We start from the raw sequence: 22562 nt of genomic DNA on the forward strand, positions 1-22562 counted from the left end.
AACTCAGGCAGGCTGCCTGTAAGCCAGCCCTGGCTGCTGTCCACGTTCACTCGAGTATTCCGTTGCGTTACGGGTGCTGCTCTTTGTGTATCAAAGTGACAACACTTCTCTTCAAATAACAACATTGTCTCTTGATTAAATATAAGCTAAAGCATAACAGAGCCATTCAGTCAGAGAATCTATCATAAACATGAGCGGCCACACACCCAAGAGTCGAAGCCTCTCAAAGCTGAGGTTATAAAGAGCTGCTTAACTTTGTCTGCTGGGTTCCCCTGATCTTGCCTATCTATGCCTTCTGTTTAAATCTTTGCCTGCCCTCTCTCAGGCATTTGGCTGCCCATCTGGAAATGCTCCAGCAAGCCATGTGGACTTTTGCAATCCTACTGCAGAAGAAAAGCCACCGTGTGCCTTGATTTCCCCTTCCATCTGTCGTGGAACCTTGATCAGGGAATTCTGGCCCTGCACAGCTGCTGGTCAATTCATGGGTTGATTCTGAGGGTTATATACAGCTCTGGATCACCCGGGTTCTATACAGCCTGGGCAGACTCTTAAGACATGCCTGCAGCAGGATCTTCTCCTAGATCTTGGACTGGCCCAAGGTGTTTTGCTGCCTGAAGCAGAGCAGCAAATTCCCCACCCCCATGCCACTTGGCTCGCAATGGACAAGGCCCATGGCCATTCAGTTATTTTGGTAGCAGAGGCCACACTCGCACACTCCTCTCCCATTCAGGGTGGTAAAAAGCAGCTTTTTGACATTAAACATCAAACAGTTTGCTGCCCTTTCAAAGCACTCAGAAGGTGCTACTGGAAGTGGATGCCTCACTCTGCCTAATGGAGCAAGAGTGCAGGATCCCTTTCACCCCAAGAGCCCAAGATCACTCAGTCCAAGAGTGCAGCCCAAAGGTCAAGTTCTGGAAAGACAGTCATGCTCTAGAGCAAGGTCAGGTTCGGGAGGATGGGTGCGGGTACCTGGGAAGGCTGGGTCAGGCTGGAGACGAGAATGGAGGCAGGAACAGGTAGGAGCGGTCTGGAGCTGGGCAGGTGAGGCAATGCGGAAAGCCTTCAGGCTGCTCTCCAGGGCTTCCACTGCACCGTCACAGCCCCACGGCGGCTTCCTGCAAGCCTTTGCAGGGGTGTTCTTGGGCTTCTGCTTCTGATCGTGGCAGCCTGGTTCTGCTCACTGAATTACCAGGGTTTTGCCACAGCATGTCTCTCCGCTGCTTTGCCATTCCCCTCTAACCCTCACCCCATCCTTTTAACCTTGCTGCTATCAGCACAGTAATGATCTGTACCAGAGAAAACGTTAGGGCCAGCTGTGGTAGGAGCTGCAGGGCCTGGCAGGAAATAGCAGATGGATTTTCTGTTTGTATACAAATCCCTCAGCAAGCGACAATCCTGGGAAAGAGGATGTGCAAGTGAGGGCCATTTGGGTACATGTGTGTATCGAATGCTATACATTACTGGCTGAGAGGTGTGGCTCCTAGTATCTCTACGGATGCCATCTGTTCCTTGTCCTCCTGGTTAATGAACTCTGGGTTGCCAACACTTTCATCAGCCCCTGCCCTTGTGCCTTTAACAGCAGCATGATCTGTGAACATTAGCAAAGGGGAGCCAGATGTGGCTCTCCTGGTGTTTTGGCCCACAACTCCCACCAGCCCTAGCTAGAATAGCCCATGGTGATGGATGATAGAAACTGTCATCCAAAATGGTGGAGCACCTGAAGCTGCATTAGCAGATGATCAACCTTATCTCTGTGCCATGAAAAGCATCCAGACTATTAAATCCACAGGACCAGGCCTAGATGACTATTTTCCTACTCAGTTGGTAACCCTGTTGGTAGGTTTGCTCTCTGCTGCAAATTTGCAAAAATTGTCTGAAAAAATTGCCACCCCAAAGTGTGCTCAATGCATTGAGTTGATATTTTAACACTATTGCCTTAAAACTATTTGGGCATCTGATAACATGTTAAAAGATCCCTTCAGGTGAACATCAACGTATCTGGAAACTCAGAATCTGAATTCTGAAATTGTGCCAAGTTTCACATGTGTGATTCCATTTCCATTCTCCAGCTGCAAGAAACATCCTGTTCCTGTCAATGTCCATATTTCTCTACTAACCCTAGAACCGTCTTCCCATTTTCTGTGCTGGTATTTTCTCCCATGTTCATGCACCCCTTTTTCCTGTCATTTATTTATTAGGTTTATATCCCATCTTTTTTTCTTACAAAGAGCACAGAGCAGCTTACATCATTCTCCTCCTGCTGCTCCCAGTCTTATCCTGACAACAACAACCCTGTGAGGTAGGTTGGGCTGAGAGTCTGTGACTGGCCCAAAGTCACCCAGTTGGCTCCATGGATGAGCAGGGACTGGAACCCAGATCACCTGGGTCCCTGTCCTCCACTTTTAACCACTATGCCACACTGGCTCTCAAGCAAAGGCCAGTTACCTTTTGAAGAATGTTCTTGGTCTGAGCTTCCAGAGTGGAGAACGGTTTTGAACAAGGTGGCCTATAAGGCCCCTCCAGTTCTATGATCTGGATTGCCATTGGCAAAACCATCTTCTTCCTATCCAGACACTGCTTGAACTACTGAAGTGCACTAGTGCTAATTGAACATCCCCAAAGTGCACTCAAGTGCACAGCATTTCTTTAAAGCGAATAGTTATCTGTAGGCACTCTTGCATAACTCTGTTGTGAGGAACATTGTGTTGAAAGAATTCAAGCAAGACCACGGCAGTTCAGATTGAAGGGCTCTAAAATGTCAAGAAAAAGAAGGAGCAAGGTGGAATGTGGCAGATAGCAAGCGAATTAATAGCGTGAATTTTCTCATGTTTTTCATCTGTCCAGCCCTGAGAACTTTTCTACACAAACCTGTTAATCTGCTGTTAATCCCCTATATCTCCTTTTTATTTCATGGTAGAGTTGAGATCAGAGTGTGTTACTGTTGAGTATTGCCTTTTCTGTTTTCCACTACCTAACCTCTAGGTGGCCCTGTGATATGGTGAACAAGTGCAAACACACAAGAGGGAATTGTGATTTTTTTCTGTTTCACAATTAGATGATACATTTTCCTAGCTCAAAAGAAGCATCTTACCCGTTATCCTTAAGTTGTTCTTCCAGGCAGCCATCCTAAGAATAGGGTCTATGGGGCAGCCAAAACTTCTGTGGCAGGCTTCCTCAACCTGTTGTACTACAGTTCCCATCATCAAGCAACAAGAACCTTGGCTAGAAATGATGAGTTTTCTGTCCAACACATCTGGAGAGTGACAAGTTTGATAACACTATTCTGGAGCTTGTTATCTGCCGTAAGAACATAAAAACCTAAGACCTTAAGAAATGCCATGTGGGATCAGACCAAGGTCCATCTCGCCCAGGACTCCATACTCACAGGTCCACACCAGCTGTGTACAGCATCCCTCAAGCAGGATGGGTGCAAGACCTCCACCAGCCCAGGCTCCTCAGCAACTGGTGTCTGCAGGGAGGCCACTCTGCTAAAGGAGGCAGCACACAGCCAGCAAGGCTAGTAGCCACTCAGAGCCCTCTCCCTCATGAATCTACCCAATCCCCCTTCAAAGCCACCCAGATTGGTGGCCTGTGGCAGTGACTTCCATAGTTGGTATACTGTGTGGAGAAGCCCTTCCTTTTATCTGTCCTTAACTTCCCACCAATCAGGTTCATGGGATGACCCCAGGTTCAAGCGTTATGGGGGAGGGAGAAAAATGTCTCCTTCTCTATTTTCTCCACCCCATGCATTATTTTAAACACCTCTATCATGTCTCCCTTTGCTCACCCTTTCTCTAAGCTAATGAGTCTCGGTTGTTGCTGTAACTCCTCATGGGGGAGCTGCACCAGCCCCCTGATCATTTTTGTTGCTCTTCTCTGCACACAGTAATCTTCTTTTTGAGGTAAGGGAACCAGAACTGAGCACAATATTCTAAGGGCAGTCACACCAAAGATTGCTATAAGGGAAACAAGATTTTGGCAGTTGTATTTTCTATTCCGTTCCTAATTGTGCCTATCATGGAGTTTGCCTTCTTCACAGCAGCTGAGCACTGAGCTGACATTTTCATTGAGCTGTCACCACTACGCCAAGCTCCCTTTCGTGCTCAGTCACTGCTACTTCAGATCCCATCAGTGTATACTTGGAGTTGGGATGTTTTGCCCTAGCATGTATTACTCTACACTTGCTTCTATTGAACTGCATCTGATGCAAATTCTCCCCACTTGGAGACATCCCTTTGGAGCTCCTCACAATCCTTTTTGGTTTTAACCACCCTAACAAGTTTAGTAAAATCAGTAATCTTGGCCACTTGACTACCCACTCCTAATTCTAGATCATTTATGGATACGTTAAAAAGCACTGCTCCTAATGCAGAATGCTGTGAGATTCCATGGGTGACATCTCTCCATCGGGAGAAACTGCCATGCATTCTCACCCTCTGTTTTCTGTTCTTTAACCAGTTTGTGATCCATAAGACGACACCCTGCCCCTTTTATTCCATGACTGCTTAGTTTGCTCAGGAGCCTTTGGTGAGGGATTTGTCAAAAGCCTTTTGGAAGTCCAAATAAACAGTGTCTGCTGAATTTCCCCTGTCTCAAAGAACTGCAATGGGCTAGCAAGATGGCACTTCCCCTTGCAGAAGCCATGCAGATTTTCTTTTCAGCAGGGCTTGTCCCTCTATGTGCTTACTGAGTCTATCCTTAATGATGCTTTCAAGCTATCTACCCAAAACAGATGTTATGCTGACCTGTAATTTCCCAGATTCACCCAGGAGCCCTTTTTAAAATCAGCAGGACTACAGAAGGGGGAGGACATGGGAAAGGGGTTAATAAAGGCAGTTGTAGATGCAAGAAATGGTTGCCCAGCATTTACAGTGTTTACGAGGATCCAAAGTTTAAGAAATGGAGGCAAGAACCAAAGATGTCCCTTGCCTTGGGCTAAGGTGGTATGTCATAATTTACAGAGGACACTCCTCTGTTCAAAAGGCTGTCGATGGGTACTCCTCTGTTTGAAATGCCATCTAAGCTGAGTTCATGTTAAAGGTAGGGATCCATCAGGAAGTAAGGGGGCACTGCAGGTGCCTGCCAAGGCTTACCACCTGTGCCCACGTGACCTCTGTGCCTGTCTGCTCCATCAGATGCCCAAGTGTTGCCAGGTGGCAAAGTGTGACAGCTGCCTCAGATGGTGGATGTTGAGACCCCAATGGCCTGCCCTCCACCTGCTAAACTAGCTGTCAGCTGCTGCCCTCACACACAGTGGTAGACGCATTGCAGCCCAAAGGGACAAAAACCAGGGGCACTGAGTAAGCCATGCATAAGAAGAGTACCCAAATCCATGGTCAGGCTCTGCCTTTCAAAGATGCACAGTGTGCAGGCGAGTTTGTGGGATCCTCTTCTCTGTTCATAAGGCAAGATGCTACAGGAAGCAGGTTCGGGGAGAGGGAGTGGAAGGAGGGGAAAAGCCCTCCTTCAAGATGGGACTGCTGTCAGGGGTAGGCATGGCCGGTCAGGCACCTACTGAGGGCCCCACTGCTGCAGGGGGTGCAGACACGATCCTGCTGGAGTTGCTCTCCGCTTCACGCTTGCAGCCTGTGCAGACAGGGGTGGGGTAAAAGGCAGGAGCAGCCGCTGCCCTGGCCTGCTGCCCTTCTCCGACTGTCAAGCAAGCAGGTGATAGCAATGACAACGAAGAAGATGAGGAGTGAGTGGATGGTGGCATTAGTAATGAAAGGCAGATGATTCACAAATTGCCAAAGGCACTGATTTCTCTGCATGCCTGTTACACACTGCCTTCTTTTGCTCAGCACACGTCCTGGCTTTGCACCGGCTTCCGACGCAGGGGCTGCTAAGTTAATGCCCATAAAGTTAACGCACTCCCAGTCATGTGTAAACAGATGCATGCACAGCTGAAGAGCGTAAGAAAAAGAAGGGTGCCCATCACATCCACAGGCACGATGGCTCTGGACAAAGCGAGCACAGGCAGCATGGTAGCCCTGCTTTCAAAGTCGGCCAGGCGTGTCCCTCTCCCCGATTGCCAAGTGGTGGCGGGGGCCTTATTAGTAGACATGGAGCTGAGTCTGTGGCACGGCTCGTCTAGCGATAATCTGCTAATGGAGAGCAGGAGTCCCAGCTGCAACTGTGAGTGACATGGGGCCAGTGGGTAGGTGGCTGGGTAAACCGAAGCCAGAGGAAATGGGGCCATGGACAAGGCCGCCTTCTGCAGCGTCTGTGTGTGTGTGTATGCGCGCGTGTGTGTCTCCACCTGGCTAATTATGGCGATCTCCATCCCCGGCTTGTGTTTACAGGGAGTTTCCTTTGAGTCATTGCTGGCTGTCAAGAGCACCTCTGCAACTGGGAGCCAGGCCTGCGTCAGCCCCAGGCAGCCAGCAAGCTCCATGCAGACCCCGTACAGCTGTGGCAACAGGCCAAGCCAAACAGGGCCCGTCCTGCATGTGGAACGTGTTTCTTCGCACCTTTCCCATCGCCACACTATGTCCAGACAGCAACAGGATGTTCTTGCACGGGGTGGGAGGCAAAACATGCATATGTGTGTGGGGGGGGGGGGGCAGGCAGTTGGAGTTAGAGAACAGGCCGCCTACTGATATCAGCCAGACGCACAAAGCAGAGTCAGATCTGATACCTGCTCAATGTTGCCAGGCAGGGGCTGCCTCATATGCACACTAACTTGGGAGTAAACTTGCACTCCTCTGGGGAAATGGAGAGAGACCCCACTTTGTGAAGAATGTGGAAGGTACCCCTGCTGCTCTGTCTGACTCAGCCCTCCCCAACATGGTGCCCTCCAGGCATTTTGGACTGCAATGCCCAGCATTCCTGACCATTCATCATGGCTGAGATTGATGGGAATGGAAATCCAAAACATCCAAGGGAAGCAGGTGGGGGAAGGCTGGTGCGACTCGATGGCAGTAGAGAGCAGGACTGGCCCAAGGCATGTTCTGTGTGAGGCTGAGTCCCAGATGACGCCTCTGCTACCTGTCAGGATGCATTGTGCTGAAGGCTGGCCAAGTTACCTTGGCACTGGAGGTGGGAGACCTTGGCAGCCTTTCTCCCAAGGTTACAGCAACGCAGCATTGCCCTTTCAAGACATTCAGAATCACCTGCCTGGGTCAGCCCCCCTCGCTCTGCCTAGTGGTTGGGCTGGCCCTGCAAGAGCAGAAATCTCACAGTACAGCCCTTCCCAGGATGGGCACACTGCGCCAGCCACCCCGCAAAGAAGCGCTGCTCCCGGTATGCAAAAGAAAAGGAAGCGTGGTCCCCCGGGAACGCCCCGGCACCCGTCCCTTACAGAGCAAGCACAAAAGAGACGATGCAGGGGTGAAGTAAGGAGCACCCTCTCAAACATCTCCTAAGACCAGTTGCTGTCTTTCAAGTAAACGCCGTGGGGTTAGGATGGCCAGGGTTTCTTGACCTGACGAGGATTGCATCCTCTGGACCAATCACCAGCACTAGATGCAACACACTCAAATGAGGTTGTGGTTTAACATACATGAGCTTGATGTTACAGCTTGGGCATCCACATACATGCAGGGCATACTGGCACATGGCCTCCATTGAGCTCCTTAGAAGATTCTGGAGGTGACTGGACTGTTTTGAAGGGTGAATTGGAAGCACCGCTGTGCACATGGTGTTGGCCCAAATTCAAGGTGCAGGTGACGAGGCAGCCAAAACAGCTCCCCTCCAGGCCAGGGGCGCGCTGCTATCTCAGTCTGGCTACCATTCATTTTGGAGGCCAGCGCTACCTACCAAGAGTACCCTGGGCAGGAGTGGATCTTGGCCTGATCCAGAAGGGTTCTTATGCTCCTTCTTGGCCACCCCAGGCAAGCTAACTGGGCAAGGTCTGAGGCCAGAGGTGGCAAGGTGCTCCCACCCATGGGCCCCACATGAAACTTTTCAGCCTGCGTTTATCAGCAGGAGCAGAACCCACTTTTCACATGAAGCAAACCCATGCAAGTTCTGAGCTGAAAGCAAGAGAGACAGACTTTGCGGTGATGGTCCTGCCTCTGCTTCAGCATGGTATGCGCAGAACTACTGCAGCCATCTATTTTGAGCACAAAATAAGGAAAGTACCATGCTGTGAAAATAAGAAAGCACTTTGGTTAGAGAGGGCTCAGTCTGCGATTGCTTCCAGACTGGGGGTTCCTCCTACCACTAAAGGTGGAAAAGACCACCCTCGTGGATACTGTTCCCGAGGAAGCGCTTCGAAGGCTGCCTACCTCCGCTCTAAAACAAGGGCGGGTAACTTGTAGTCCAGCAGATGGTTTGGCTTGCAACTCTCATCAGCCTTCACCATTGGCTGGTGACAACTGGAGTTGTGGGCCAGCAAATCAAGTTGCCCACCCTTGCTATAAAACAGCCTCTTCTTTTGGTGGCACCTGATCATTGCTCTGAGGGGGAGCATTTCTAAGTTGACTGTGTATCCTGCTGTGTGTGTGCGGACCAAGGAAGGGATGATGTCCTCAAATGGATCCTTTTACTCATATGTTTTATCCTTAGAAGCAAGTTTTAAAATTTGCAGCAAACATCTTTTCATCTACTGTGTGTGAAGGGAACAGGCCAAACTTTTCTCAACAGAAGACAAGTGTCCCCAGTGAAAGGAAAAATAAAATTCCAAAATGTGTTGGCAAGAAAAAATGCTTTTCTATAGGCACTTGAGACTTTCTCTCACTGCTTCACAGCACATGTCCAAACCAGGCCTCTGGGAAGAGGTAGAACGCAAGATAATTACACCTCTGGATACTGAATTGCTGTCTCTCCACAAAGTCAGGGGTGCTTCCAGAGAGTCTCTGTCACTACCTTCCTTTTTTCCTTTAATGGATTTCTTTTTTTTCAGAAAGAGGAAAAACAGTGGGAAAAGACAGGCGGGTTACAAATTGAAAATGACACCTTTACAATTTTGTGAAGGAAGCAGTGCAATTGCAGAAAAAAAAGAGAGACTCATCTGGAAGCACCCAGAGGTTGTGTGTTCCTAAAAGAAAAGGGAAAGGGAAAGTGCAGGACAGCAATGAATTGACAAAGAAGTCAGGAAATGAGGAGGATAAAATGAGTGAACAAAGAGTGGCAATTGCAGAGCAAGGGCCTAGTCAGCTGAGTCATGTATCCAAAACCGCACCCTGGTAGGAGATTTAGATCCAGCCCAAGCTGTGTGTCAGCACCTCAGAATTCTGTAGGTGCAGAGAGGGTCTGCGTCAACACGTCTGGGGAGTGTGGGTCCAGCACAGCTGATCCTTCTGAATCAGTGTTTGCTTAAAGTACTGCGAGCCATGACACATCATCAAGTCTCACGGCAGTGCTTAAAAAAGAATTGGCTCTGATCACCAGGGTTGTTTAAAGCTCCTGGGAGAAAGATGAGTTCCCTGGTTGTCTGGGGAACACGTAGGTGCCTGTTGCCATCTGCCTCGCAATTCCTGGCACGTGCCTTCCACAACATGTCAGTTAAGCCTGTGCAGAGCATCCAGGGGGTTTCCACTGGCACGTGGGCTGTTGAGCCCTTTGGCACAACGCATCAGTTGTTGCTCAGCATCCTAGAAGTTGTCCCCACCCCACCCCTCCCAGCCTTCGGCGTTCAGGGGCTGCGTTTACCATACAAGTAAAGGAATGTGAAGATCCCCATCACTCCTTAGTCAGAGAATGGCAAAACCCAGGAATCCTCAACCATCCCGTTTCCAAGAAGGGAATGGATTATTCAAAGTCTCCATGCTGCAATATTTGCTACTTCTCTGAGAGGGCAACTGTAGATGTCTGGGGGAAGGCAAACATGCCCCTTATCGTTACCAGGAATGCAGGAGAGAAATCGATAGGGCTTCCCTTGCTAAACCAGGCAAGAGCAAACATCCACACAAATGCCAAGTTTCTCATTAGGATCTTATTGTTCTATCCCCTTGGGCAGTTCAGAAGTGATCTTGAGGCAAGGTCAACCTTAAAGCATTCCTCACATCATGCATTTAACTCCTTAACAAAGCGAGATCCAGGGACAGGAGACTTTTAGGAAATTAATTCCAATTAACTGTTATTATTTCAGATGATTTCAGAGCAGCAGTTCTTTTGTCTCCCTAATTTTATCTTCACAACAGCCTAGCGAGCTAGGTTAGGCTGATCATCCAGTGAGCTTTATAACAGAGGTATGGGATGGCATTTCATCTTGGATCTCTCCAGCCGGAGCTGCCTAAGTACCTACCGGCTAATCACATTCCTGACTTTGCACGTCATTACCCACAATCCCTAGTGAAGGGCAGGTATCATTCGTTACTAGATGGTGATTAATTATTAAACTGTTCCAGGGCTAATCAATGGAGTTGAAATTCCATGTGATTTGCTCTGGAACAGGCACAAAGGCCTCATTAAGAATCCACTTGGGGAAATGTGGGGGTAATGAAAGATGGACACTGGAAGGCAGCCATTTTTGAGCTTGGATGAACATTGTAGCCAATTTAAGTTTTATGTTTGACTTGCAGATGTGAGGAATGCAGAAAACGGATTTGAACTTCACTTATGAAAACAAAACCTTATGCTTTATTGCAATATGTAACTTTTTTACAGGCCTCTGAGTGCAAACCTGCCTGGAATTCATACCCTCTGGCATGTAAAGAGTCACTTTGGTTCCCAAGTAATATGTGGGAGTCACTTGAGACTGCTCTCATCGGTAAGAAAAACACTTTGCATATGCTCAGAGGAACTCATTATCATTATTTTAATTAGTAATAATTTAAATTATTATTCTACCTTCCATGGTTAAAACACCTCTCAACTGTACTTGCATCATCACTCCATATTTACAACAGCTAAGGATTGCCAGTTCAGGAGAGATACTGAGGCTGTGTCTTGGTGCTTCACATTCTGTTTCTGTGTATCTTTACCTCCTAAGGAGGTTGCTTCTGTGCCTGCCAGCCAGCCAGGCAGCCACCATGCCCTTCTCCAGGACACTCCATTCCATTCCTCCCACTTCTTGTGTTTTGTTTCTCTTTTCAATTGGTATTCAATTTTCCATGGCTATTGGCCATCCGCACTAGGCTATATTTTAGATTGCCCCATTAGGTTTTATTTTGTAAAGCTATTTTGAGCTTCATTAGATACCTTGAACAAGATACTTCACTCATTCCAGCCTCATTTTGCCTACAAAGCCATTGGCACCCACCACTTTTGTTTGATTTTATGTGAAACAAGCTACTGCCTGCAGGATGCAACTAAGAAGGAAAATGGCCATCAATTATTTGTGCATATTAATTTATGTAAATACATGCACATTTATGACTGCACCATTATTCCTAAACCAAGGGAGAACTAATGCAAATGCACACACATGTGCACACCCACACACCTCTGCACAAATGATTTAGACAGTTCAAAATTGATCAAGTGGCAAATTTCAACATCAAACAGGGCAAGACCAGTTTTCCAAGGATTTGGCCTCAAGAACCTTTATGGTTTTAGAATGTCTGAAGCAATAATAAAGTGAGTTTCTTTGAGCATGTGCAGAATGTCTTTCTCATGACTAGTCCCACACATTTGGAGTTAAGGTTAAGATAGACAACTGTTTAAGAATAAGGTCCAGTATTTCTAATTTTAGAAGTGAAAGCTCTGACGTGTGGGGAGAGTGAGGCACATAATTGTTTTAACGGAACGCACAGAAGCAAGGGAAGCCTTCCCTCTCTTCTTCCCCTACAGAGATGAAAATCCTGCCTATATATGGGATAAACTCCATTTTGAGCACTTGATCCCAAACCATTTTTTCCCCTTTGATTTATATCCTGCCTTTTTCCTACCAAGGGCTCAAGGCAGCTTACATCATTCTCCTCCTCCATCTTATCCCCACAACAACAACCCTGTGAAGTAGGTTGGGCTGAGAGTCTGTGACTGGCCCAAAGTTACCCAGTTGGCTCCATGGCCGAGCGGGGACTAGAACCCAGATCGCCTGAGTCCCAGTCCCATGCTCCTAACCACTACACCACACTGGCTCTCACCTTGTGAGGAAGTTGCAACTAGTAGTCTGAGCAGAGGGCTAAATGTCAATATTTCAGAGACATCCCTTTCTCCTAGTGGTACAAGGCGGGGCCAGGGGTTCAGTTCTTGGCTCTGGAATTAGCATGGGATTCAGTGAGTTAAAGACAAGAGCCAAGAGAGCTGGTTTCTGTTATCAGCTCTGAAATGGGAAATGCAGAATTCAAACATCTGCAAACTTTTCTCAGAGCAGGGCTCCTTAGATCAATATGCCAGCCATTTCATCCTCCAGAAATACAAGCGAGGTACAACTTCCGGTCAGGTCAAGGTATCCAGGTACTGATGGATTATACTGCTATCCACTCACCCCTGCTCTCCCACAGGGATGAGATATTCCAGGGCCAGCAGGACCCACCCAGGGTTGGCTTCCTTCAGAGGAATGAATACGGGAGGCACATGGCATTTCTGTAATACCTGGATTATGTATAACTACCCCAGGGCAGCACAAGTGGAAGCAGGGAGCATTTGTGTTGCTCCTGCCAGGTGGTAAAGCTGCTGCCTCACACATCAAATACCCAGGCCAAGGCATGCTGAGTACCAAGATGTGGCATGTCTCACAAGCTAGTGGCTGGGGGATATGAGCAGGAGGAGGCTGCTGTGCTCCTATTCTGCCTGCAGGCTTCCCACTGGGGCATCTGGCTGCCCTCTGTTGAAACTGGATGCTGGACTACAGAGGGCTTTGAGCTGGCTGCACAGGGCACTTCCAGATTTTGACTGATTTTCCTCGGTCCGCTTTTGCCTCTGTTCCAGAAACTGCCAGCAGCATACCTGCCTGTGCTTGCCATCATGAGTGGGTAACACATGGCCTTTGTAGACAGGTGTCCTCTTTTACAGAGGACTGTCCAGGCCAAGTCCAATCAAAAGCTAAAGGACCATCAGGAGCAAGATCCAACAAGGGGTTTTAAGTTGCCAATGGATGTGGGAAGAGCTCATCTGAGGATGAGCTCAAAAGGATGCACCCTAGAAGTATGTATATCTCTTTCAGCTATAAGGGTGAAATGTGGCTTTAATTTAATTTGTTGGTTACATTTCCATAGTTTCCTCCTGAGTGGTTCAGAACATTTTTAATGCCACCTAAAAAAAGGAAGTGTACTTCAACTATCTGATATTTGGAAAATACTTACAACAGCCCTGTCCGTTAGGCCTGCATATAAGAATGCTGCCTAAGCCAAGGACTTTCCATTTCAACATCTCCAAATATACACTACATTCTCTATCCTACACTCTGCTACTATCCCCTTCCGTATTTTATAGCGGAAAATAAGAACACTTGTTTTGCATTAAGCGAACAGAGGATTCATGGATGTAACGGGTAGTGAGCCAAAGCAGCGCGCCACTTCCGCGCAGGCTGCTGATGTGCCCTGCCAAGGAAGGGCTTGGCGGTGTGTGCGCGCGTTCTTTACATAAACATGTTGGGAAACCTTATTCACTTGGAAATGTGCATGTTCCAGCTACCCTCAAGGCATCCATTCTCCCTTTCAACATAAAAACATTTGTGCATGTTTATGGTCATATTAATGGCACATCTCCGTAACTCAAAGTATTAGAGCATTCCAAATTTCAATTTTACCAAGCTTTTACAAGACAGCTCCTAGTCGAGGAATGTTGTGCCTGCCAAAATAAGTTCAGTTGCTGAGTGAGCCCCAGCATTAGGTACTTGCTGTAAGTAGCCATTCCCAACCTGATGTCCTCCAGATGTGTTGAACTACAAGTCGTATCATCACCTGGCTGAAGGTGATAGGATTTGTAATCCAACACATTTGAAGGACACATGTTTTGGGGGCTGTATGTACAAAATGAAAAGCTAAATACTGGGTCACAGATATATCTTTTCTTAAGCAGTGGAGATGGTTCAGAACAGAATCTTTGTTTTTGCCTCTTCTGTGATGAGGAGTCTGTGCGAGAGAGAACATTGCTTTTCCTAGAGTTTCACTTTCAATGGAAAGCCAGCTGTTGACAGCATTGATTAATTAAGATATTTATTTGCCTTTCTTTGGGCAAACCTTACCACGTCATGTATAGAATAAATATCAATACAATAAACTAAAGGGGAGAAACTACATCTCTTCTTTCCCTCCCAGCTCAGCCCATCTGCCTTTGCTCATAAAGAACCATCTGGAGAGTGATTGGGGTCAAAGAGGCCAAAGTCCATTCTCTGCACAATGATGGTACTAGGAGCCAAGTACGTTTAAAATACAAAACTGCACATGCTCAAAGGATGTATATTTGTGTGTATACACACACATGACCCACATAAATGCACATGCACACACAGGGCTGGTGATCAGTTTGCTATCCTAGTGTAGCAGGAGAGCAGAAGGAATTTGAAGCATGGAATGGCATTTTGAGGGGGAAAAGACATTTTAGTTCCATCCTTCACCAGTGAAATAATACACATACCATCTAAAACTGCCACCAAGGCCATCCAGTCCAGATGCACCTCTACTCCTTGAGTAGCCTTGTGGTGGCACTCGGCTAGCTTCTGTGACCGAGGTCAGTCCAAAACATTTTCCACCAAGCGAGGTGCACAGTATCCAGAACAGATCAAGAAAAGGTCATTTTGACACCTGGGTCAGAGCATCTTATGAATGGCTTTCCCCCTCCCAAATGTTCCAACTACAACAGGAACAAATAAAATCATTAGCCCTTTGCTTCTCTTTCAGGGTACCCAAAAACAGCTGCCTGGGGCACATGCCTTTGTTCTACCTAATGGCACGGCTGGCTTGCCCTGTGACATCACCAAGAGGACACCCCTGGTCTTTTAACTCTGGAGAGGTTTTATAGTTTCTGAAACACAGAAACATAGGTGGGAAGGGTGGTTGATAATTTATATTTATATTTATAATGCACACTTTCAGAAACAGATCTGAAGGGTATGGAACAGGATTAAACAGGCTAGTAGAAAGCAGACTGTGCATCCACTGTAGGGTCACAATCCTTCTTCTTCTGTATTTTACCCCCCTTTGCAGAGCAAAACCTGCTTCCAGAGAATGGAGAGGGCTTGCATTGCCGGGATTGCATTGCCACCTGCCCCATCTATTGGTCCAAGGAACAAAGTCATGCTCTTAAACATAGCTAGCACTGGGGTATGAAAGTATTTAAGGGCGCAATCCTGTCCTGTTTACACAGAAAAAAGGTCCTACAACTCCCAGCATTCCAGCATGGGACTGGCAACAGAGCTGGTAACCCTACATGGAATCCAAGAAGCTTCAGTCCTGTGAGTCCAAGAACTGCTGGGCTGGAATGTTGATTTTATAGATCCTCATTCCATGAATGGCCAAAACCAAAAGCAGATCCCAAAGTCTCTGTGTAGTCTGTGTTGCTATGTTATTTTTATTGATTTGTTAGTTTTATGAGATTTTCAGTACATGCATTCTTGACTGATTTTTATTGCTGTTGTGGACCCTCTCAAGAGGCAGAATGGTGGTTATGTCCACTTTAAAATTGGTTTTTATTGTGGCTATTTCTGAAGATTAGGGTTCTTTTATTTAAAAATAATCTTTGACCAGAGCCAGACCAAATCAAACCAAAAACAAAAAAAATAAAACCTGCACCATGCCTCAGTATAAAAAGCACAATACAGTAAACTAAACTTTCTTTATACTGTATAGTTATAAACACAAGTACCTTTTTTCATTACAATTGTGTACAACAGCAAAGCACAACCTTTTTTGTTTGCACATGTTTTCACTTGTCCTGTTCTGTCTTTGTCTCTGTCTCTGTCTCTCTCTCTTTTTGGAGTGAGGGACTCACCACAGAACAGGTTGCCTCATGGAATCATTTTTCTGGGAAGTATTCAAGGTTAATCCCTGTTGCAATCCAGCCTCCTATTCTCCTGTTTTGTTGCTTTGAACTCCATTCAACAGGTTGGGCTGATGTCCATTCTAGAAAACTGGACCAAAGGAGACTGCCTAGTTTGTGGCTGAAGATGGATATTTGTTTTTGAGAAACTTGAATGTGGTCTGAGAGAGGCTTCCCAATGTGTTGTTGTTGGTGGTGGTGGTGTTACTCGCGAAGTCGTGTCCGACCCATCGTGACCCCATGGACAACACTCCTCCAGGCCTTCCTGTCCTCCACCATCCCCCGGAGTCCACTTAAGCTCACGCCGATTGCTTCAGTGACTCCATCCAGCCACCTCATCCTCTACCATCCCCTCCTTCTTTTGCCATCAATTGTTCCCAGCATTAGGCTCTTCTCCAGTGAGTCCTTCCTTCTCATTAGGTGGCCAAAGTATAGAATCACAGAATACTAGAATTGGAAGGGGCCATGAAGGCCATCGGCTCCAACCCCCTGCTGTTGCAGGACACAACGTTACATCATCCCGCTCACATGGCTGTCCAGTTTCTTTTTGAATGTCTCCAGTGTGGGAGAGCCTACCACTCTCTAGGCAGCTGGTTCCACTGTTGCATTTCTCTGACAGTGAGGAAGCTTTTCCTGATGTCCAGCCTGAATTGGGGTTGTCGCAACTTGAATTGATTATTCTGTGTCCTACACTCTGGCAACAGCAAGAAGAGATCTTGACCTTCCTCTTTGTGACAGCCTTTGAAGTACTTATAGAAGGATATCATGTCCTCCCGCTCAGTCTTCTCTCGTCACGGCTGAACATGCCCAGTTCTCTCAGTTCCTTCTCATAGGGCAGTGTTTCCAAACCCAGATCGTGTTTGTTGCCCTCCTCTTTTGCCCCATTGTTTCCTCTGATCAAACAAACTTTGTATAGTTTTAAAGGAACAAAGGGACCTGCAAAACTGGTTTGCTGGAAGCAAAAGTACAATGAATATACACACCATGAGTGGCTATTTTATTGGAAGAACCGCCACTGAAAGGTGATAGCTCTGGGCCAAGGCACATGCTTTGCTTGGTTTAATCCTTGGATTCTGGAGGTTCTTACGCAGAAAACTGAGAGCTGAGCAGAAATCCCCTTGCCCATTTGCCACCATAGCCACAGAGGATGGTTTGGAAAGGGGACATTTAGACTATGTGTTGAAATCATGGGGTGCTGGGAGAACTCAACTGGTGCTTCTAGCGGCTGCCATTTCTTCTCCTACAAGCTCCCAGGAATGATGCTATCTCATCACACAGCATTGCTCCTGGAAGCTTTCGGGTGAGAATAATCGTGTCTCCCAACTGCTGAGAGGAACTCTGGACAATTCTTGGTAAGCATCAGCCTCCTCAGCATCACCACTTTGCCGCCACCTCCTGCCGAAAGAGCAATGGATTTCAGTCTCCATTATCCTCCAATGCTGGACCTCTGAAATTAGAGCTGAAAGTTCCCACCTCATTTACTTGGGACAAGCAATGTCTCTATTTGGTTTTATTTTGCCGACCAGGAAGATTTTGGGTGTGGCTTTTAAAAATATTGAGTGTGTTCATGTGCACTAGCACCAACAGCCCACACCAAGATTTGAAAATGTTGCTGTATGCAATCCAATTGCAGCTATTTTTATAATAAGCACCTGTGGAATGATGCACGGTGAGATTTGATGGTCTTTGATACATTCCAGGGTTCCAAAGAAAGAAAATGTTATGATCAGTCTAGAAATGCAGCTGCTTCAAATGACAGTGGCTATTTCAGGGTGAGGAATACAGGGGAAGCAGGAGGAGGAAGGAAAAAGTGTCCAGCAAGGTGTAATGCTGGAAGGGGCTGATGCTGAAACAGTGGACTTTAGGTGGACATCCTATGTTTATTCATGCATGCACAGAGCATGGCAGGTTCTTGATCCCGATTTGGGATGTGGGGAGCTATGACTCAGTGGCAGAAGAGACTCTGCTTTGCATGCCAAAGGTCCCAGGTTCAATCCAGGTAGGGCTAAGAAAGACTCCTGCCTGGAAGCCTGGACAACCATTGCCCATCAATGTTGACCATGATGGGGAAGATGAACCAAGGCTCTGACTCACTGTAATGCTGCTCATTGTCTTCCTGCTCTGTATTCTGTTCTGGTGGAATTTGTTACTTGAATTGGAGGAGATCCATGTTGTGGACTGATCATGTCCTCACCAGATTTGGACTAACTGACAGTATGAACCTCCACTGGATGGTAAACCCCTTCAAATGGTCCACCTCAAAGATCTGATGGACCCAGATAAGTTTCCTGAATGTACTTGAGGCGTTTCCTGCCTCATGCATTAGTGACACTTTCAAAGCATGGTGCCACATACAGAAAAGACCTGAGGCCCAGGACTGAAAGAATGCACAAATGTACAAATGCTAAGTTGCATGTGATCTTGCGTGGGTGTGTGTCTGTAAAGGATGCTTGTCTTCTAAGGACACTCCTATTTGTTTGAACAGAGCAGAGGTGGACATCTAATGCCCTATTAAAACATGCAGAAAGATGGAAGGACAGTAGGAAGAGAAGCACCTGTGGTTGAAATGTTGGCTAATCCAGGGAGATCAGAGGCAAAAGAGGACATGGGTGCCCTTTCACTTTTATTTCAGTAAGTGCCCATGGACAGCAGGGTGTTGGAGTAGCTGGTCTCCCAGAGATTTAGGGCTCTGAATGAAAGATTTGGGGGCCCAGCCAAGGCAGGGCAACTATTCACAGCACCTCTGGTACTGTGGAGCCCCAGCTGATCTGTGGAATAAGGAAGAGGACTGTGTGGTTGACATGACTGCTCCCTCTGGACAAATCCAGGTCAACTCCCTTGTTCAACAGGGAGTTGAAGAGCACTGGAACAGGAGGGCCTGTGCCCAGAATGCTGATGGAGGAAACTCAGAATGAACACAGACCAGAATCCAATTGCAGGCCATGGAGGTGATGGCAGTGAAGAAGGCTTATTCCTCAGCCACCACTGTCTACAAAAATATACCGTAAATGCTTATCTATACCACACAAGATCTCCTTCACCAGGATGTTTCAGGTTCGCTCTGAACAATGTGCTTTATTCTTTGCAGATGAAGTAGCTCCACTTTGATTGGGACTCCAATATTGGGGCAGGGCAGAAGATGTAATCTGGGCCAGTTGTGCGCCCAGTGGTTCGGATTCCTCCCAGCTTGCAGTTCTTGGGGATGTGGACCAGAGACCTGAGCCTGCCACATTGAGCACAAGTAGTTGCTCCTGTCCTTCCTGGCTGATTCAAGACACAATCCAATGTTTTGCCAATAAATAAATAAAACCCTGTAGCTCCCAGGCATGGCTGCCTAATGCATGCTGAGAAAAGGGGGCCTTGTTCTTTGCCTTAAAGTACATAGTTTGCACCTTAAAGGAGTCAAAGGGGGGACAGCCTTTATGGTTAAGGAAAGTGATTGGTGCCTCATTGCAGGAGGGCTGTCTTCCTTCTTGATTAAGGAGGCAGTAATAAGACCTTTCCTGAAGAAACCCTCCCTTGACCCAGCAGACATGGGAAATTACAGGCCAAGATCAAATGCACCATCCTTGGTCAGAGTGATGGAGATTATAGCAGCACTGGAAATCCAAACATAACTCAAGGATACTGATTATCTGGACCCATAAACAGTTGGGCCAGCTAGGATGAAAGACTGAGACTACTTCGATCACCTTAGTGCAGCCTTCCCCAAACTTGTGCCCTCCAGGCACATTTGGACTGCAACATCCAGAACTCCTTGTCAATGGCCCTGCTGGATGGGAATTCTGGGAGTTGCAGTCCACATGTCTCTGAAGGCTACCAGGTTGGGGAAGGCTATACCAAGACTGAGGCCAAAAACTGAAGAGGGGGAGCATGACTCTTTTAGTTCTTCTGAACTTCTTGGTAGTGTTCACTACTAGCATTCATGGTATCCCTCTTGACCATGTGATGAAGCTGGGCCTCAGGCCCTGAAGGCAGTATTGCTGGATTCCTGTTTAGCAGTATGGCCATTGGCCTCTGGAGTCCTATATCATTCTCTCTTGACCCCTTTGTTATTCAATATACCCATGAAACTGCTGGGGGAGGTCATGTGGAGCTCTGGAATGAGGTACCATCGATATGGAGATGACCTCAATATGCTGTTTGAGGGTACCCGCACTTTCAGAGGCTAGTTTCCCAATCATGTGTGAAAGGGCTTTCTCCTACATGTCTCCCAAATTAGCTGTCCTAGCTTTTCAGGGAAAAGTGAAGCCACATCACTTTCATTCAGCTTTTTCAATTGTGTGGAGTGGTCTTACTGTTATATCAGTGCTTTTAACATGGTTGCATTCTTTTTATGTGTTTTTATATATGGAAATAGTTGTCCACCACCTTGGTCACACTTTTGGAAAGATGGTATATAAACCTTGCTGCCAAATAAAATCAATATAAGTCTGTCCCGTCATTTCCCCAATTAGTAAAGTTTGCATTTTTAGGGAGAGAAATGGGGCATTATTATATGCATGCAAGACTGTTTCTTTTTTACTGGTGAAATGATGAAAGGGTATGGGTAGTGCCACAAAAGACCCAAGCCCTTGGCTGGAGAGCTCTCAAAAAGCAGAGGAGCCAAGGTTCAGCTAGATCATCCTTCCCCAGCCTGGTCTCCTGGTTTGAACTTCAACTCCCATCAACTCCAGCCAGAAAACCAGTGGGAGTTGGAATCAAAAACATCTGCAGGGCACCAGGATGATCTCCCCTTCCATTGCCCACCACATACTGCCTGCCGTCAGCCACTATTTCTGGGTAGCTGAGTGCTATAACACACACTTTGCACATGGACCCAGGTCTTTGAGACCTCCAGAAAGGGTTTGGGAAAGACCCAGCTGGAGCCTCTGAAGGGCTGCTTCTGTTCCATACTGAGTTAGGCTGGCCAAGGGCCTGACTTGGCAGGAGACAACATCCTCTGTTTACTCCAACACATGTTGTACCATTAGCCAGCATGCAGACTATGCACTTAACACACTCTCTGGGGGCAGCAGCAGCAACAACATCCTTAGCCAGGTGGCAAATCCAACAGCCAATATTTGTGGGGGGCTCGTCTGTCATAGACAGCGAGTTCCTGTGTCTCATTTCCTCCTGTGAAGGCTATTTCCTTGCAGACGTTGGATTTCCCAGAAGGATAAGCTGCATTCCCCATTGCACTGGGAGCAATGGGTCTGTGCACGGAGGAGGGGAGAGGAAGGAAGGTGGGCCTTCAGTTGCAAAATCAAAGCTGGCTTCTTTTAGGAAGCTGCGGAGACAGTGCTTATTATTGTTGATTCCAAAGTATGAGGGATGGCTGGGTGCTCCACATACAAGCATGTGAGCTTCAGAGAGCTCCTTCTCAGTCCAAGGCTGGGCTGCATTTAGACTGCGAGGGAGACATTGCAAATCAAGTGAGACAGCCATTTGACTTCAGATGTCTCATCAGCCTGCTGGGCTTGTAACACTGTTGTGAACTGGGTGTAGCCCATGGCCTTGTGCTCTTCCTTCCCACTCCTCCCTTCCCACTTCAGCATTTTCCTCCTCTCTGTCTTAATGCAAAGCATAGTTCATAGAATCATAGAATCACAGAATAGTAGAGTTGGAAGGGGCCATGAAGGCCATCAAGCCCAACCCCCTGCTGTTGCAGGACACCACATTACACCATCCCACTCAGATGGCTGTCCAGTTTCTTTCTGAATGTCTCTAGTTAGTCAAGTTTGTAAAACCACAAACAGCCATGGTAGGAAACCATGGTTAGAGTTCCATTCAGTACACAAGTAATGCTAACCAGAGTAAAATTAATAGAGAGGGATGGTGAATATCTGTGTGAGAAAGGGACAGGGGGAAGAAGCATAGAGATCCATGGGGTATTCTTGATCAGTGCTTAGGCACTTGGGCAGCATTCTTCTAGTCACACTGTTTTCTACAACTCATTTTAGATGAGCTATAATGTTATGTTCCAACACTTTTTTGGAGCCGTGGGCACATTTGAGAAACTGCTGTGGGCACCTTCACAAAATGGCTCCCAAGGACTAAGTGTCTTAGTCACAAAATGGCTGCCATGGAAGCCTGATTGGTCAAAGGTGAGCTGAAGAGACAGAGAGAGCAAAAGTCCGGGAGAGTGTACAGAAAGAGCAAAGCTAGGTGGGGAGCAACAGTAAACCAAAGCAGTGAAGAGGAGAGAAAAAGCAAGGCTGGAGACTAGGAAGGAGGGGAGACTAGAGGAGAGAAATTGTAAGAACAGCTCATGGAAAGAGAGAGAAATAAGACTGGCCTAACATTCTCCAAGGTTTTTAGTTATTTTTTTTCTGAGGGGTGCAGCAGAGAATTGAGAGGGCCATGTTGGCATCTCTGAACTAACAGATCTGGTGGAGACAAAGACTCCTACAGTAATTCATCGACCTATCATAAGCCAATTGGACCGTCTGAAAGGTCCTTGGCTTCCATTAGCTGTCATTTTGAGTTTAGGGCTAAGACCACTGGCTGAACTATCCTTATTTGTAAGTGCCTCTGGCTGCCATTGGCTGAACTGCTCTGATCCAGGGCAGGCAGAAGACCTTAGATAAGGAGGGAGAGAAGAAGCATTAAAGGAAGCCATGAGACCAGGGGAATGCAGAAAGTGCACTCTGATAAAGGAAGGAAAATTAGAAAAGAGGGAAGCACACTGGCTTGGAGCTGTGGAGGAGAGGGAGGCTGAAGTTCACATATTGATTCCTATAATGTGATTCCTTTGCAAAGCCAAATATAAC

The sequence above is a fragment of the Varanus komodoensis genome, unplaced genomic scaffold (assembly GCF_004798865.1).
Source record: "Varanus komodoensis strain SLA01 unplaced genomic scaffold, ASM479886v1 scaffold41, whole genome shotgun sequence".
NCBI lineage: Eukaryota > Metazoa > Chordata > Lepidosauria > Squamata > Varanidae > Varanus > Varanus komodoensis.